Source organism: Anomaloglossus baeobatrachus, chromosome 7, assembly GCF_048569485.1.
Source record: "Anomaloglossus baeobatrachus isolate aAnoBae1 chromosome 7, aAnoBae1.hap1, whole genome shotgun sequence".
Classification (NCBI taxonomy): Eukaryota; Metazoa; Chordata; class Amphibia; order Anura; family Aromobatidae; genus Anomaloglossus; species Anomaloglossus baeobatrachus.
In genome coordinates, this window is record NC_134359.1 from 247,664,478 (window position 1) to 247,682,453 (window position 17,976).

The 17,976-nt window shown below is 51.5% G+C and overlaps 1 long non-coding RNA gene across 1 annotated transcript in view; it reads right to left on the reverse strand.

The window, feature by feature from the left end:
- The window catches only part of LOC142245366 (uncharacterized), a 121,679-nt gene that overhangs the window by 69,692 nt on the left and 34,011 nt on the right, over positions 1–17,976 (reverse strand). Inside the window, exon 2 of the long non-coding RNA XR_012724767.1 lies at positions 10,525–10,671. This is a non-coding gene — a long non-coding RNA (uncharacterized LOC142245366). The remainder of the gene's footprint in view (positions 1–10,524; positions 10,672–17,976) is intronic.

Consider the following 17,976-nt stretch of genomic DNA (forward strand, 5'->3'; position numbering starts at 1 on the left):
GAGCCAGGGTGGCTTTGGAAGCCTGCGACCCTTTGCGCTTACCAGCGACAAGGACAAAGAGTGCATCGGAGCGGCGCAGGGGCGCCGTGCGGGAAATGTAGATTCTGAGTGCTCTCACCAGATCTAACAAATGTAAATCCTTCTCATACCGATGAACTGCATGAGGACAAAAAGAAGGCAAAGAGATATCCTGATTAAGATGAAAAGAGGATACCACCTTCGGGAGAAACTCCTGAATGGGGCGCAGCACTACCTTGTCCTGGTGGAAGACCAGGAAAGGAGCCTTGGATGACAGCGCTGCTAGCTCAGACACTCTCCGAAGAGATGTGATCGCTACCAGAAAAGCCACTTTCTGTGATAGCCTAGAAAGTGAAACCTCCCTCAGAGGCTCGAAGGGCGGCTTCTGGAGGGCAACTAGTACCCTGTTCAGATCCCATGGATCTAACGGCCGCTTGTACGGGGGTACGATATGACAAACCCCCTGCAGGAACGTGCGCACCTTAGGAAGTCGTGCTAGACGCTTCTGAAAAAAGACGGATAGCGCCGAGACTTGCCCTTTAAGGGAGCCGAGCGACAAACCTTTTTCTAACCCAGATTGCAGGAAAGAAAGAAAGGTAGGCAATGCAAATGGCCAGGGAGACACTCCCTGAGCAGAGCACCAGGATAAGAATATCCTCCACGTTCTGTGGTAGATCTTAGCGGACGTGGGCTTCCTAGCCTGTCTCATGGTGGCCACGACCCCTTGGGATAATCCTGAAGACGCTAGGATCCAGGACTCAATGGCCACACAGTCAGGTTCAGGGCCGCAGAATTCCGATGGAAAAACGGCCTTTGGGACAGTAAGTCTGGTCGGTCTGGTAGTGCCCACGGTTGGCCGACCGTGAGATGCCACAGATCCGGATACCACGCCCTCCTTGGCCAGTCTGGGGCGACGAGTATGACGCGGCTGCAGTCGGATCTGATCTTGCGTAGCACTCTGGGCAGGAGTGCCAGAGGTGGAAACACATAAGGGAGCCGGAACTGCGACCAATCTTGCACTAGGGCGTCTGCCGCCAGAGCTCTGTGATCGCGAGACCGTGCCATGAAGGTTGGGACCTTGTTGTTGTGCCGGGACGCCATTAGGTCGACGTCCGGCCTTCCCCAGCGGCGACAGATTTCCTGAAACACGTCCGGGTGAAGGGACCATTCCCCTGCGTCCATGCCCTGGCGACTGAGGAAGTCTGCTTCCCAGTTTTCTACGCCGGGGATGTGAACTGCGGATATGGTGGAGGCCGTGGCTTCCACCCACATCAGAATCCGCCGGACTTCCTGGAAGGCTTGCCGACTGCGTGTCCCCCCTTGGTGGTTGATGTATGCCACCGCTGTGGAGTTGTCCGACTGAATTCGGATCTGCCTTCCTTCCAGCCACTGCTGGAAGGCTAGTAGGGCAAGATACACTGCTCTGATTTCCAGAACATTGATCTGAAGGGTGGACTCCTGCTGAGTCCATGTACCCTGAGCCCTGTGGTGGAGAAAAACTGCTCCCCACCCTGACAGACTCGCGTCTGTCGTGACCACCGCCCAGGACGGTGGTAGGAAGGATCTTCCCTGTGATAATGAGGTGGGAAGAAGCCACCACTGCAGAGAGTCTTTGGCCGTCTGGGAAAGGGAGACTTTCCTGTCCAGGGATGTTGACTTCCCGTCCCATTGGCGGAGAATGTCCCATTGAAGTGGGCGCAGATGAAACTGCGCAAACGGAACCGCCTCCATTGCCGCCACCATCTTCCCGAGGAAGTGCATGAGGCGTCTTAAGGAGTGCGACTGACTTTGAAGGAGAGCCTGCACCCCAGTCTGTAGTGACCTCTGCTTGTCCAGCGGAAGCTTCACTATCGCTGAGAGAGTATGAAACTCCATGCCAAGATACGTTAGTGATTGGGTCGGTGACAGATTTGACTTTGAGAAGTTGATGATCCACCCGAACGTGTGGAGAGTCTCCAGTGCAACATTCAGGCTGAGTTGGCATGCCTCTTGAGAGGGTGCCTTGACAAGTAGATCGTCCAAGTAAGGGATCACAGAGTGTCCCTGAGAGTGCAAGACTGCTACCACTGCCGCCATGACCTTGGTGAATACCCGTGGGGCTGTCGCCAGACCAAATGGCAGAGCTACGAACTGAAGATGGTCGTCTCCTATCACGAAGCGTAGAAAGCGGTGGTGCTCTGTAGCAATCGGCACGTGGAGATAAGCATCTTTGATGTCTATTGATGCTAGGAAATCTCCTTGAGACATTGAGGCAATGACTGAGCGGAGGGATTCCATCCGGAACCGCCTGGCGTTCACATGCTTGTTGAGCAGTTTTAGGTCCAGAACAGGACGGAATGAGCCGTCCTTTTTTTGGCACCACAAAGAGATTGGAGTAAAAACCTTGTCCTTGTTCCCGAAGAGGAACAGGGACCACCACTCCTTCTGCTCTTAGAGAATTCACCGCCTGCAGAAGGGCATCTGCTCGGTCGGGATGTGGGGAAGTTCTGAAGAACCGAGGCGGAGGACGAGAACTGAACTCTATCCTGTACTTGTGAGACAAAATGTCTGTTACCCACTGGTCTTTGACCTGTGGCAGCCAAATGTCGCAAAAGCGGGAGAGCCTGCCACCGACCGGGGATGCGGAGGGAGGCGGCCGAAAGTCATGAGGCAGCCGCCTTGGAAGCGGTACCTCCGGTTGCTTTCTTGGGGCGTGAGTGAGCCCGCCAGGAATCAGAGCTCCTTTGCTCTTTCTGAGTCCCTTTGGACGAGGAGAATTGGGGCTTGCCCGAGCCTCGAAAGGACCGAAACTTTGACTGCCACTTCCTCTGTTGAGGTTTGCTTGATCTGGGCTGGGGTAAGGAAGAGTCCTTACCTTTGGACTGTTTAATGATTTCCGCCAATTGCTCACCAAACAGTCTGTCTCCAGATAATGGCAAGCTGGTTAAACATTTTTTAGAAGCAGAATCTGCTTTCCATTCTTTTAACCACAAGGCTCTGCGCAAAACTACAGAGTTGGCGGATGCCATTGAGGTACGGCTCGTAGAGTCCAGTACCGCATTGATAGCGTAGGTCGCAAACGCAGTCATTTGCGTAGTTAAGGACGCCACTTGCGGCACTGCTGGACGTATGAAAGAGTCCACCTGTGCCAGACCAGCTGAAATAGCTTGGAGCGCCCACACGGCCGCGAATGCTGGAGCAAACGACGCGCCAATAGCTTCATAGACAGATTTCAACCAAAGGTCCATCTGTCTGTCATTGGCATCTTTAAGTGAAGCCCCATCCTCCACTGCAACTATGGATCTAGCTGCAAGCCTGGATATTGGAGGGTCCACTTTTGGACACTGGGTCCAGCGTTTGACCACGTCAGGGGGAAAGGGATAACGTGTATCCTTAAGACGTTTGGAAAAACGCTTGTCCGGATAAGCATGGTGTTTCTGGATTGATTCTCTGAAGTCAGAGTGGTCCAGAAAAGTACTCAATTTACGCTTGGGATACAGGAAATGGGCAGCTGCCTCCTCTGCTGAAGGGGCTGGGGGAGAAATATCCAACAGCCTATTGATGGCCGCTATAAGGTCATTTACCATGGCGTCACCATCTGGCGTATCCAAATTGAGTGCGGTGTCAGGACTAGACTCCTGATCACCCACCTCTGTCTCATCATATAGAGACCCTTCTCGCTGAGACCCTGACCCGCGTGATGACGTGGAGGGTCTCTCCCAGCGAGCTCGCTTAGGCGGCCTGGGACTGTCATCGGAGTCAGAGCCCTCAGCCTGTGATGCCTGGGACCCCCTTGAAGTACGGATTAGTTCCAACTGAGGGGGACCGGGGAACATAGACACAGCAGTGTCCATGGTCTGAGCAACTGGCCTGGACTGCAAGGTCTCCAGGATTTTTGTCATAGTCACAGACATTTTATCAGCAAAGACTGCAAATTCTGTCCCCGTCACCGGGGCAGGGTTCACAGGCGTCTCTGCCTGGGCTACCACCACAATAGGCTCTGGCTGACGAAGTGCCACTGGGACTGAACATTGCACACAATGAGAGTCGTTGGAGCCTGCTGGTAGATTAGCCCCACATGCTGTACAAGCAGTGTATACAGCCCGTGCCTTGGCACCCTTGCGTTTTGTGGATGACATGTTGTTGTCTCCTCAGAGCAATATAGGGTATACAGCCAAGAAGCGACCGTACAGTGCAGTATATATATATATATATATCTGGTACAGGAAAAAGTACACCAATACAACACTGTGGCACTAGTGGGGCCAGCACTAATGTGCTGCTTACCGCCCGCTAAACGCGGGTGTGTGGTCGCCAGAAATCCCTAGTCTGGGTCTCCCAGAGCCTGTGTCCGTCCTCCAGCCAGACTGCATGCAGGAATGGCTGCCGGCGTCCTGTGGAGGGGGGGGGCGGGCCCTGGGCGTGCTCAGACCAAAAGCGGGAAACCTGCGTCCCACTGTGCCTAGTGAGAGGGCTGGAGCATGTAAATAAGGCTCCAGCCCTCGGCGCTGACGATTGCACAGCGTCTGTCCCATTCCCTGATTGACAGGGAGGGGGCGGGAACGAAGCGGAGCTAGGCCGCAAAAGCCCCAGCCGCGCCGCCGCTCCGAGAGTGGCCGGCGCGGTAGTTCCCAGCACATGAAGTCACACAGCTAAGCTGCTGTGACTCAAACCCCAGCGTGCAGCGTTACTGTCCCCGGCGCACTAACACACCCAGCAAGTCTGGCGTGTGTGTGCCTGTCTGTACGGGGACACAGAGTACCTGAAAGTTGCAGGGCCTTGTCCCTGAACGGTACCCAGCTCCGTATCCAGCAGGTTCACTGGGTCTGTGGATGGAGCCCGGCCTCAGGGCTTGGGGGCCGGTAAGATCCCACTTCCTCAGAGCCCCTCAGGGGGATGGGGAAGGAAAAACAGCATGTGGGCTCCTCAACCTTACAAACCACAAGTGGGGTAAGAAGGGAGCATGCTGGGGGCCCTATATGGGCCCTCTTTTCTTCCATCCGACATAGTCAGCAGCTACTGCTGACTAAACAGTGGAGCTATGCGTGGATGTCTGACCTCCTTCGCACAAAGCAGAAAACTGGTGAGCCAGTGATCCCACTGGGGGTGTATAGCCAGAAGGGGAGGGGCCTTACACTTTTTAGTGTAATGCTTTGTGTGGCCTCCGGAGGCAGTAGCTATACACCCAATCGTCTGGGTCTCCCAATGGAGCGCCGAAGAAAACATGGGTACGTGTGACATCCATATTAAAAACAGATGTCACACGTACCTGAAACACGGACGTCTGAAAGGGGCCTTAAGGAAAGCAGTGAAGGAGAGAAGACGCGAGATGCTGGGCTGTTATGTGCGGGGAAACTCTGCCCACAGCCCAGTCACTCAGGGAGACTGGGTCACGCCTCGGTGATGCTGGGTCACCTTCCGATTCTGGAAGTCGATGTGACATCACCGGACATGAGAGGTCACTGCAACCCGGGTCACGTGATGGGGACGAGCAGACACAGATAGCGCCGCTCACTGGCTGAATTAGCAACAGAAGTAGGGATGGGCGATCCCGATCTGTAAAGATGAGGGATCGTACCGATCACATACTGATCGTGTGCACGATCCGGATCACGAGCTTTCCTGGGAAGCTCGTGTTACAGATCGGGTCCACGGGCTGTAAAAAGCAAGCACATTATTAAAAAAAAACATTATGATCATACTTACAAGTCCTGTGATGCGACCTGCAGACACTGTCTCCCGCCGCTTCTGCCTCCGCGATCGATCATTGCTGGGCCGCTCGGTAACCAGCACTGGACTTACAGGACCTTCAATGATGTCATAGCCACATGACCAGTGAATGGTGTACATACATTGGCTTACAGACTGATAGATGACATTACCAAAGGTCCTCTACCTTCCGGGGGTATTCAATGCACTGCTCGTCACTTGGCAGTCATCGGCTGTTTTCGGCCGTGTTCTCGGTGACCTCAGGGTTCACCCGAGTCCATGGCTCATGGACACGATTGAACTTTAACTGTCACTCTGCGAGTGTCGCATCACGGCGCACAATCTCCCGACAGCAGCAGTCGGCTGCATGTGTTTCCATGTAACTGAAGCGCTCCTGTCCTGAGATCAGTCCATACGGGGTGATGTAATGCGAGATGCAAGTGCAATCATCCTCTCACTGTCAGCCTGCATCTCGCTCTGTAGAGTGATGTAGCAGAGCTGAATTGCCTCTGTGTTCTCCTCACTGTGTATATGTCGCGGACGGAGGGACGCGCTCGCCACGCTCGGGTCCGGGGCTTCTGCTGCTGCTGCTCGGTGGCTCGAGCGGTGGGCCGGACCCGGGAACTCGAGCAGCGTCCTCACTCGTGAGTGAAAAGGGATGATTTGTTTGGGGAGATAGTTCGTGACGCCACCCACGGGACGTGGTGATGAGGGTACCACCGCTGCTGGTGATGGGGATCCCGGGAGCTATGGTAGGGAGCAGCTAGGGTGTTGTCCCCTCTGTGGGTAGGGGTTGGTGTTCCCTGGGCCCGGTGACGATGCGGGGAGGCTGGATGGCTGGGGTGCAGGGTTGCAGGGGCAGCGCGGCGCGGTGCCAGATGGCACTGTTGTACTCACTCAGACAGAAAGTCACAAAGTCTCTAGTAAACCAAACGGCCGGATGGACGGGTCCCGCAGCCGGTTGCAGTGTCTTTGCTCTCCCCGGACAGGTGATGGTGGCTGTCTTTTCCTGCACCTGTGTAACATGTGTCGACTCCGATGGTTTCCCAATGGTAGTCTGCTCCCCGGCATATTGGTACCGTAGGAGCCCTTTTGCCCACAGGCGCTGGCCCTTGGATCTCTAGCCTGTGGCGGTGGCTGTATATGCTCACGGTGTGGACTGTTGCCTTCTAGCGGGACTTGGATGTTAGGAAACCCCTGGGGTTCCAGTCACTCTCGGATTTGACCGTTGTCGGCAGCTCCAAGCCTAGTCGGGGTCCGATGGCCCTGCCTGTGTGCTTAACTTCACTCCGCTTCCCGGTTCGGTACCGGTGGGCCACTGCCCAACCCCGATCCTACGGTTCCGCAGATATCCGCTAACTCCTGCAGACGGCCATCACCGTCTGCCGACCTTGCTGTCAGTGCCTGGGCTCCTACCCAGGCACACGCAGATGTTTTACTCCTCTCACTTTCACCTCCAAAACTCATCTGACACCTTTTCCCGCCTCCAGGCCTGTGAACTCCTCGGTGGGTGGAGCCAACCGCCTGGCTCCACCCCACCTGGTGTGGACATCAGCTCCTTGAGGGAGGCAACAAGGGTTTTTGGTTGACTGGTTTAACTATCCAGGGGAGGGGGTGTGTGTGGTGTAATGTCTGTGACTACCTGGCTAGTCCAGGGCGTCACATATAGACTGTGTCTGTACAGAGTGATGAAGCTGACTATGCTCTATCTGTGGATTACGTCTGACTAAGGATTTTTTTTATAATAAAGATGGAGTCTCTAAATGTTTTTTTTTCTGTTTTATTTCTAATAAAAAAAAAATGTCTTGTGTTGTGTTTTTGTTTTACTGTTTACTAGATTATTCTCTTTATAGGTATATTGTTGAGTAAAAGGGAAATTGTAAAATAAACAAAATTTTTTGCTTGGAAATTCAGAGACGTCAATAGTTTATAGAATAAAAGAACAATTTACATTTTACTCAAAAATATAAAGAGAAAAGTCAGAAAAACTGAAAATTTTGCAGTGGTCTTTTAATTTTTCCCGGTGCTATATATATATATATATATATATATATATACATATATATATATATATATATACATATATATATATATATATGCACTGTATATACTGTATATATATATTGTTTTTTAGTTAATTAAAAAATTTAAAAAAAAATGTGTGGGCTCCCGCTGCATTTTCTACAGCTGGATAAGGGTAATCCAGGCAGCTGTTGCTTGGCTAACCCACACTGCATCCAGGGAAGTCCTTTTTTTTAAAGTTTTTTTCCAGAAAAAAAAAAATTATGTTGGCTTTGCCATATTTTTGTATGCTAGCCAGGTACAGCAGGCAGGTACGGGCTGCCCCCAACCCCCAGCTGCCTATTTGTACCCGGCTGGGAACCAAAAATATAGGAGAGCCCATTTTTTAATTATTTCATGAAATAATTAAAATAAAACGACGTGGGCGTCACCCAATTTTTGTGTCCAGAGAGGTACAAATAGGCAACTGGGGATTGGAATCCGCAGCGCAGGTTGGCCCAAGCTTTCTGGCACCACTGCTGCGAATTGCAGTCCGCAGCCACTCCAAAAAATGGCGCTTTCATAGAAACGCCATCTTCTGGCGTTGTATCCAACTCTATCCCAGCAGCACGCTGGGTAATAAGGGGTTATTACCAGCTTTGTTTTACCAGCTAGTATTAAGCCAGAAATTCTTAATGTCAGGCCAAGTTTGACCCGGCCATTAAGAATCTCCAATAATGGGTTAAAAAAAGACAACACACCACACAGGAAAAAATACTTTATTAGAAATAAATACACAGACACATTTATGGATTCCATCTTTATTATTCCCTCTCAAGCATCAACGATCATGGTCTTCTGTCTTCTTCAACCCATGCAGCACTGCTATATCAGAAAGCACAGGGGAGGAAAAACGCTTCTGCTCCCCGCGCTGTTTAATCACTCAATGAGTGAGCAGAGGCTGTGGGTTGGTAAGCGGTGACGTCACCGCTGCCACCCCTGCCATAATAACCTAACGAGTGGGTTACTATAGCAATGGTGATCTCCATCACGTGATTCCCGACGACGTTATTCATCAATGGCTGTGGCAGCCTATCCCTGCATGTAGGCTGACTCTGTAAAGAGCGCCAACATGCAGGGTTAAAGAGCCAAGCATGTGCCTGAGCATCTCGTCGGTACACGGCGCTCGCCGAGTATACCAAGTACTGAGATGCTTGGGCGAGCACCGTGTACCAGCAAGATACACTGACATGACCTAGCATGACGTCATAGCCATATGACCGATCTATAACCAACGAGGTAATACAAGTAAAATGACAATGTTTATTATTAACTGTATTCTTTATTTTACAGCCCCCCCGCCCCATCACATAACTGTAAAGTCCAAGTTCGGTGATCGGACGCAAGTTCGCATTATCTCAGAATCCGAACTCTAACTTTACAAAACATTCGGGCGAGTCTCCCAAACATGAACATCGGGGGGATCGCCCATCACTATACATCAGGTTTTCAGGCTTTTTTTTTACCATTGCAATTGATGGAATCATTAAAGACATCAGAAATTGCTAAATTTTCTCTCACTTGTATAATACTAAGGAGATCCTAAAAAGCATGACCTGTTGGAGGCCCTGAAGGCTGGAGTTTGGGGGAAACAGATCTTAATAGAACCATGTATGAATTTAAATTAGCAGCGATAAGGACTTAATGCCTCTTGGGAAGACAAAATATCCAGTGGGAATATGAAAAATAATATATTGTATATATATATATATATATATATATATATATATATATTACAGTACAGACCAAAAGTTTGGACACACCTTCTCATCTCTAGAACGACTTGTAAAACGAGACTTTGTGCAGCAGGCCTTCATAGTAAAATAGCTGCTAGGAAACCACTGCTAAGGACAGGCAACAAGCATAAGAGACTTGTTTGGGCTAAAGAACACAAGGAATGGACATTAGACCAGAGGAAATCTGTGCTTTAGTCTGATGAGTCCAAATTTGAGATATTTGGATCATCTTTATAGAAAAGGTGAACGAATGGACTCTACATGGCTGGTTCCCACTGTGAGGCATGGAGGAGGTGTGATGGTGTGGGGGTGCTTTGCTCGTGACACTGTTGGGGATGTATTCAAAATTGAAGGCATACAGAAACAGCATGGCTACCACAGCATCTTGCAGCGACGTGCAATTCCATCCGGTTTGCGTTTAGTTGGACCATCATTTATTTTTCAATAGGACAATGACCCCCAACACACCTCCAGGCTGTGTAAGAGCTATTTGACTAAGAAGGAGAGTGATGGGGTGCTACGCCAGATGACCTGGCCTCCACAGTCACCAGACCTGAACCCAATCGAGATGCTTTGGGGTGAGCTGGACCGCAGAGTGAAGGCAAAAGGGCCAACAAGTGCTAAGCATCTCTGGGAACTCCTTCAAGACTGTTGGAAAACCATTTCCAGTGACTACCTCTTGAAGCTCATCAAGAGAATGCCAAGAGTGTGCCAAGTAGTAATCAAAGCAAAAGGTGGCTACTTTGAAGAACCTAGAATATAAGACATATTTTCAGTTGTTTCACACTTTTTTGTTAGGTATTTCATTCCACATGTTTTAATTCTTAGTTTTGATGCCTTCAATGTGAATCTACAATTTTCAGAGTCCTGAAAATAAAGAAAACTCTTTGAATGAGGTGTGTCCAAACATTTGGTCTGTACTGTATATATATATATATATATATATATATACATATATACGGTATATATATGTATTTATTACTTTTTTTTTTAATTTAATGGATGATTAAAACATTCTCACCTTGATGTCCTGAAGAACAATTCTTCCTCCACGTTTGTTCTGGAGCTTCAGAGACTTCTCGGCTTGTTCTCGCTTTTCCTCAGACTGTTCACAAAAGAACTTGGAGAACTTGGCCAATGCCGCATCATCCCAGTCACAAAAGAAGCCCTACAACAGAAAAGATATAAATAAATAGAAAACCATAAAAACAGTAAAAATAACCAAAAATGTGGAGCTTGTACATTTCAGACATTTCCAATTGTGAGTGTGACTTGCATCTACAATACAGGTGCACAAATTAATGCAACAACCTGTTGTGTGGTGGGAAGAATTAAAATTATATCTATATATATCTATATCTCTTGCAAAAATGAGACCACTGCAAAATGCAGTTTTTCTGATTTTTCTCTTCATATTTTTGAGTAAAATGTAAATTGTTCTTTTATTCTATAAACTACTGACAATTATTATGTTGCCCCAAAGTTGACTATTGTGTTTGGCTCCTTGGGTCCAGTAAGAGGCTGCTTTCCTTGTGGTCGCTGTCTCTCCTGCCCCAATATCCCCGGCTGTACTGAGTTCTCAACTAGTGATGGTATGAAGACCTTTGTAATCAGAGAACATATTACCTGTAATACGAATAATGTCATCTATTACGCCACGTGTGGATGCAATAAGATTTAGGGTACTTTCACACTTGCAATCAGCGGAGTCCGTCACTATGGGGAATAGCGCAGTCCGTTAACGCACTGCGCTATTCTCCATAGACTTGTATGGACAACGCACTGTAATGCAAGTGTCAGTGTGGCGCCCTGGCCTAGCCAGGTCGTCACAGATAACACACAAACACCCCACCCCCACTAGAAAGTAACATCAGCCAAACACAAAATCCTTGTTGCCTCCCTCCAGGGTCTGATGTCCACACCAGGTGGGGCGAAGCCACGCAGTTGGCCCCGCCCACCGAGGAGTTCACAGGCCTGGAGGCGGGAAAAGGAGAGTTGAGTGTTGAGCAGTGAAGTGAGAGGAGTGAAGTGGAGAGTGTCTGGGTTTGTGGCCCAGGCACTGACAGCAAGGTGGGCAGACGGTGGTGGCCGTCTGCAGGAGTGGTGAATCAATGCGGAACCGTAGGAGTGGGGACGGGCGTTGGCCCGCCGGTACCGACCGGGGAGTGAAGTGAAGCCAGCACACACAGGCAGGGCCATCGGACCCCGGCTAGGCTTGGAGCCGCCGTCAACAGCCAAATCCGAGTGTGACCGGAACCCCAGGGGCTTCCTAACAGCAAAAGTCCCGATAGAAGGCAACCGCCCACACCGTGAGGGTAACAGCTACCACCTAAGGCTAGAGACCCAAGGGCCAGCGCCTGCGGGCAAACGGGCTCCTCCGGCACCCATACACCGGGGAGCGGACTACCATTGGGAATCCATCGTAGTCAAACAAGTACACAAAGGTGCAGGGAAAGACAGCCGCCATCACCTGTCCGGGGAGAGACACTGCATCCGGCTGCGGGACCCGTACATCCAGCCGTTTGGTTTACCGAGGACTTTGTGCATCTCATACTGAGTGAGTACACCAGTGCCATCCGGCACCGTGCCGCGCTATCCCTGCAACCCTGCACCTCACCAACCCTGCCTCCCCGTCTCACCACCGGGCCCCGGGACAACCGACCCCTACCCACGGAGGGGGAAAACAACATCCCAGCTGCTCCCTACCATCGCTCCCGGGATCCCCGTCACCAGCAGCGGTGGTGCCCATCTTCACACTACAACCCGTGGGTGGCGTCACGGACTAAATCCCCCAAACCAACCACCCCTTTTCACTCACGGGCGAGGAGCGCCGCTCGAGTCCCCGGATCCGGCCCACCGCTCGAGCCACCGAGCAGCAGCCGCAGCAGCGCCGGACCCGAGCGTTAGCGAGCGCATCCGACAGCGTCCTCCCCGCCCGCGACATCAGCGTTGCATCCGCTGGACGACAAAGCGTCGTTATTTTGACGCTGCGTCGGGCGGAAGGAACGCTGCATGTAACGTTGTTTTGAGCGATGGAAACCTTTATTTTTCACTGCGCATGCGTTTTGTTTTGTTTTTTTTTTAAATCACAGAAACTTTATTTTGTTTCTCGGTGGCCGGACGTTCAGCTGAGCGCCCGGCCGCCGGCATGTGAGAGCGCTCAGCTGAGCGCCCGGCTGCCGGCATGGGAGAGCGCTTAGCTCAGCGCCCAGCCGCCGGCATGTGAGAGCGCTCAGCTGATCGCCCGGCCGCCGACATGTGAGAGCGCTCAGCTGAGCGCCCGGCCGCCGGCTATTGAGAGCGATCAGCTGATTCACAATAGTCTGCTGCTGGTAAAACTGTAAAGAAGAAGAAAAAATAAAAAAAAATAAATAAAAAAAGAAGGGAATTTTGTTACTTACCGTAAATTCCTTTTCTTCTAGCTCCTATTGGGAGACCCAGACGATTGGGTGTATAGCACTGCCTCCGGAGGCCACACAAAGCAATTACACTAAAAAGTGTAAGGCCCCTCCCCTTCTGGCTATACACCCCCAGTGGGATCACTGGCTCACCAGTTTTAGTGCAAAAGCAAGAAGGAGGAAAGCCAATAACTGGTTTAAACAAATTCACTCCGACGTAACGTCGGAGAACTGAAAACCGTTCAACATGAACAACATGTGTACCCGAAAAACAACCAAAAGTCCCGAAGGACAACAGGGCGGGTGCTGGGTCTCCCAATAGGAGCTAGAAGAAAAGGAATTTACGGTAAGTAACAAAATTCCCTTCTTCTTCGGCGCTCCATTGGGAGACCCAGACGATTGGGACGTCCAAAAGCTGTCCCTGGGTGGGTAAAGAAATACCTCATGTTAGAGCTGCGAAGACAGCCCTCCCCTACGGGGAGGCAACTGCCGCCTGCAGGACTCTTCTACCTAGGCTGGCGTCCGCCGAAGCATAGGTATGCACCTGATAATGTTTGGTGAAAGTGTGCAGACTCGACCAGGTAGCTGCCTGGCACACCTGTTGAGCCGTAGCCTGGTGTCGCAATGCCCAGGACGCACCCACGGCTCTGGTAGAATGGGCCTTCAGCCCTGATGGAACCGGAAGCCCAGCAGAACGGTAGGCTTCAAGAATTGGTTCTTTGATCCATCGAGCCAGGGTAGCCTTAGAAGCCTGCGACCCTTTGCGCTTACCAGCGACAAGGACAAAGAGTGCATCCGAACGGCGCAGGGGCGCCGTGCGGGAAATGTAGATTCTGAGTGCTCTCACCAGATCTAACAAATGTAAATCCTTCTCATACCGATGAACTGCATGAGGACAAAACGAAGGCAAAGAGATATCCTGATTAAGATGAAAAGAGGATACCACCTTCGGGAGAAACTCCTGAATGGGGCGCAGCACTACCTTGTCCTGGTGGAAGACCAGGAAGGGAGCCTTGGAAGACAGCGCTGCCAGCTCAGACACTCTCCGAAGAGATGTGATCGCTACTAGAAAAGCCACTTTCTGTGATAGTCTAGAAAGTGAAACCTCCCTCAGAGGCTCGAAGGGCGGCTTCTGGAGGGCAACTAGTACCCTGTTCAGATCCCATGGATCTAACGGCCGTTTGTACGGGGGAACGATATGGCAAACCCCCTGTAGGAACGTGCGCACCTTAGAAAGTCGTGCTAGACGCTTCTGAAAAAAGACGGATAGCGCCGAGACTTGTCCTTTAAGGGAGCCGAGCGACAAACCTTTTTCTAACCCAGATTGCAGGAAAGAAAGAAAGGTAGGCAATGCAAATGGCCAGGGAGACACTCCCTGAGCAGAGCACTAGGATAAGAATATCCTCCACGTTCTGTGGTAGATCTTAGCAGACGTGGGCTTCCTAGCCTGTCTCATGGTGGCAACGACCCCTTGGGATAAGCCTGAAGACGCTAGGATCCAGGACTCAATGGCCACACAGTCAGGTTCAGGGCCGCAGAATTCCGATGGAAAAAAGGCCCTTGGGACAGTAAGTCTGGTCGGTCTGGTAGTGCCCACGGATGGCCGACCGTGAGATGCCACAGATCCGGATACCACGCCCTCCTCGGCCAGTCTGGAGCGACGAGTATGACGCGGCTGCAGTCGGATCTGATCTTGCGTAGCACTCTGGGCAAGAGTGCCAGAGGTGGAAACACATAAGGGAGCCGAAACTGCGACCAATCTTGCACTAGGGCGTCTGCTGCTAGAGCTCTTTGATCGCGAGACCGTGCCATGAAGGTTGGGACCTTGTTGTTGTGCCGGGACGCCATTAGGTCGACGTCCGGCCTTCCCCATCGGCGACAGATTTCCTGAAACACGTCCGGGTGAAGGGACCATTCCCCTGCGTCCATGCCCTGGCGACTGAGGAAGTCTGCCTCCCAGTTTTCTACGCCGGGGATGTGAACCGCGGATATGGTGGAGGCCGTGGCTTCCACCCACATCAGAATCCGCCGGACTTCCTGGAAGGCTTGCCGACTGCGTGTCCCCCCTTGGTGATTGATGTATGCCACCGCTGTGGAGTTGTCCGACTGAATTCGGATCTGCTTTCCTTCCAGCCACTGTTGGAAGGCTAGTAGGGCAAGATACACTGCTCTGATTTCCAGAACATTGATCTGAAGGGTGGACTCCTGCTGAGTCCACGTACCCTGAGCCCTGTGGTGGAGAAACACTGCTCCCCACCCTGACAGACTCGCGTCTGTCGTGACCACCGCCCAGGACGGTGGTAGGAAGGATCTTCCCTGTGATAATGAGGTGGACAGGAGCCACCACTGCAGAGAGTCCTTGGCCGTCTGGGAAAGGGAGACTTTCCTGTCCAGGGATGTTGACTTCCCGTCCCATTGGCGGAGAATGTCCCATTGAAGTGGACGCAGATGAAACTGCGCAAACGGAACCGCCTCTATTGCCGCCACCATCTTCCCGAGGAAGTGCATGAGGCGTCTTAAGGAGTGCGACTGACTTTGAAGGAGAGCCTGCACCCCAGTCTGTAGAGACCGCTGCTTGTCCAGCGGAAGCTTCACTATCGCTGAGAGAGTATGAAACTCCATGCCAAGATACGTTAGTGATTGGGTCGGTGACAGATTTGACTTTGGGAAGTTGATGATCCACCCGAACGCCTGGAGAGTCTCCAGTGCAACATTCAGGCTGAGTTGGCATGCCTCTTGAGAGGGTGCCTTGACCAGTAGATCGTCCAAGTAAGGGATCACAGAGTGTCCGTGAGAGTGCAAGACTGCTACCACTGCCGCCATGATCTTGGTGAACACCCGAGGGGCTGTCGCCAGACCAAATGGCAGAGCTACGAACTGAAGATGGTCGTCTCCTATCACGAAGCGTAGAAAGCGTTGGTGCTCTGTAGCAATCGGCACGTGGAGATAAGCATCTTTGATGTCTATTGATGCTAGGAAATCTCCTTGAGACATTGAGGCAATGACTGAGCGGAGGGATTCCATCCGGAACCGCCTGGCGTTCACATGCTTGTTGAGCAGTTTTAGGTCCAGAACAGGACGGAAGGAGCCGTCCTTTTTTGGAACCACAAAGAGATTGGAGTAAAATCCTCGCCCCCGTTCCTGAGGGGGGACAGGGATCACGACTCCTTCTGCTCTTAGAGAGTCCACCGCCTGCAGCAGGGCATCTGCTCGGTTGGGGTGTGGGGAGGTTCTGAAGAACCGAAGTGGAGGCCGAGAACTGAACTCGATTCTGTACCCGCGAGACAAAATGTCTGTTACCCACCGGTCTTTGACCTGTGACAGCCAAATGTCGCAAAAGCGGGAGAGCCTGCCACCGACCGAGGATGCGGAGGGAGGAGGCCGAAAGTCATGAGGTAGCCGCTTTGGAAGCGGTTCCTCCATTTGCTTTCCTGGGGCGTGAGTGAGCCCGCCAGGAATCTGAGCTCCCTTGTTCTTTCTGAGTCCTTTTGGACGAGGAGAATTGGGCCTTGCCCGAGCCTCGAAAGGACCGAAACCTCGACTGCCACTTTTTCTGTTGAGGTTTACTTGCTCTGGGCTGTGGTAAGGAAGAGTCCTTACCCTTGGACTGTTTTATGATTTCAGCCAATGGCTCACCAAACAGTCTGTCTCTAGATAATGGCAAGCTGGTTAAGCATTTTTTGGAACCAGCATCTGCTTTCCAGTCCTTTAACCACAAGGCTCTGCGCAAAACCACAGAATTGGCGGACGCCATAGCGGTACGGCTCGTAGATTCTAGGACAGCATTGATAGCATAGGTCGCAAACGCAGACATTTGCGAAGTTAGGGACGCCACCTGCGGTACTGCTGGATGTATGATAGCATCCACCTGTGCTAAACCAGCTGAAATAGCTTGGAGTGCCCACACGGCCGCGAATGCTGGAGCAAACGACGCGCCGATAGCTTCATAGACAGATTTCAACCAAAGGTCCATCTGTCTGTCGTTGGCATCTTTAAGTGAAGCGCCATCCTCTAATGCGACTATGGATCTAGCCGCAAGCTTGGAAATTGGGGGGTCCACCTTTGGACACTGGGTCCAGCGTTTGGCCACCTCAGAGGGAAAAGGATAACGGGTATCCTTAGAACGTTTAGAGAAACGCTTGTCTGGATGAGCGTCGTGTTTCTGGATCGATTCTCTGAAGTCAGAGTGGTCCAAAAAAGCACTTAATTTACGCTTGGGATACAGGAAATGGAACTTCTCCTGCTGTGCAGCTGCCTCCTCTGCAGAAGGGGCTGGGGGAGAAATATCCAACAGTCTATTAATTGCCGATATAAGGTCATTAACCATGGCGTCACCATCAGGGGCATCCAGATTGAGAGGGGCCTCAGGATTAGAATCCTGATCACCGTCCTCAGTCTCATCACAGAGAGACTCTTCTCGCTGAGACCCTGAGCAGTGTGATGACGTGGAGGGTCTTTCCCAGCGAGCTCGCTTAGGCTGCCTGGGACTGTCATCTGAGTCAGAGACTTCAGCCTGTGATGCTTGAGACCCCCTTGAAGTACGGATTAGTTCCAACTGAGGGGGACCGGAGAGCATAGACACAGCAGTGTCCATGGCCTGAGTAACTGGCCTGGACTGCAAGGTCTCCAGGATTTTTGTCATAGTCACAGACATTTTATCAGCAAAAACTGCAAAGTCTGTCCCCGTCACCGGGGCAGAGTTCACAGGCGTCTCTGCCTGGGCCACTACCACCATAGGCTCTGGCTGACGAAGTGGCACAGGGACCGAACATTGCACACAATGTGAGTCATTGGAGCCTGCTGGTAGATTAGCCCCACATGCTGTACAAGCAGTGTACACAGCCTGTGCCTTGGCACCCTTGCGTTTTGCGGATGACATGTTGCTGCCTCCTCAGAGCAGTACAGGGTGTCCAGCCAAGAAGCGACCTTACAGTGCAACTATATATATATATATGGTACCAAGAAAAAGAAGGGAATTTTGTTACTTACCGTAAATTCCTTTTCTTCTAGCTCTTATTGGGAGACCCAGACGATTGGGGTATAGCTACTGCCCTCTGGAGGCCACACAAAGCACT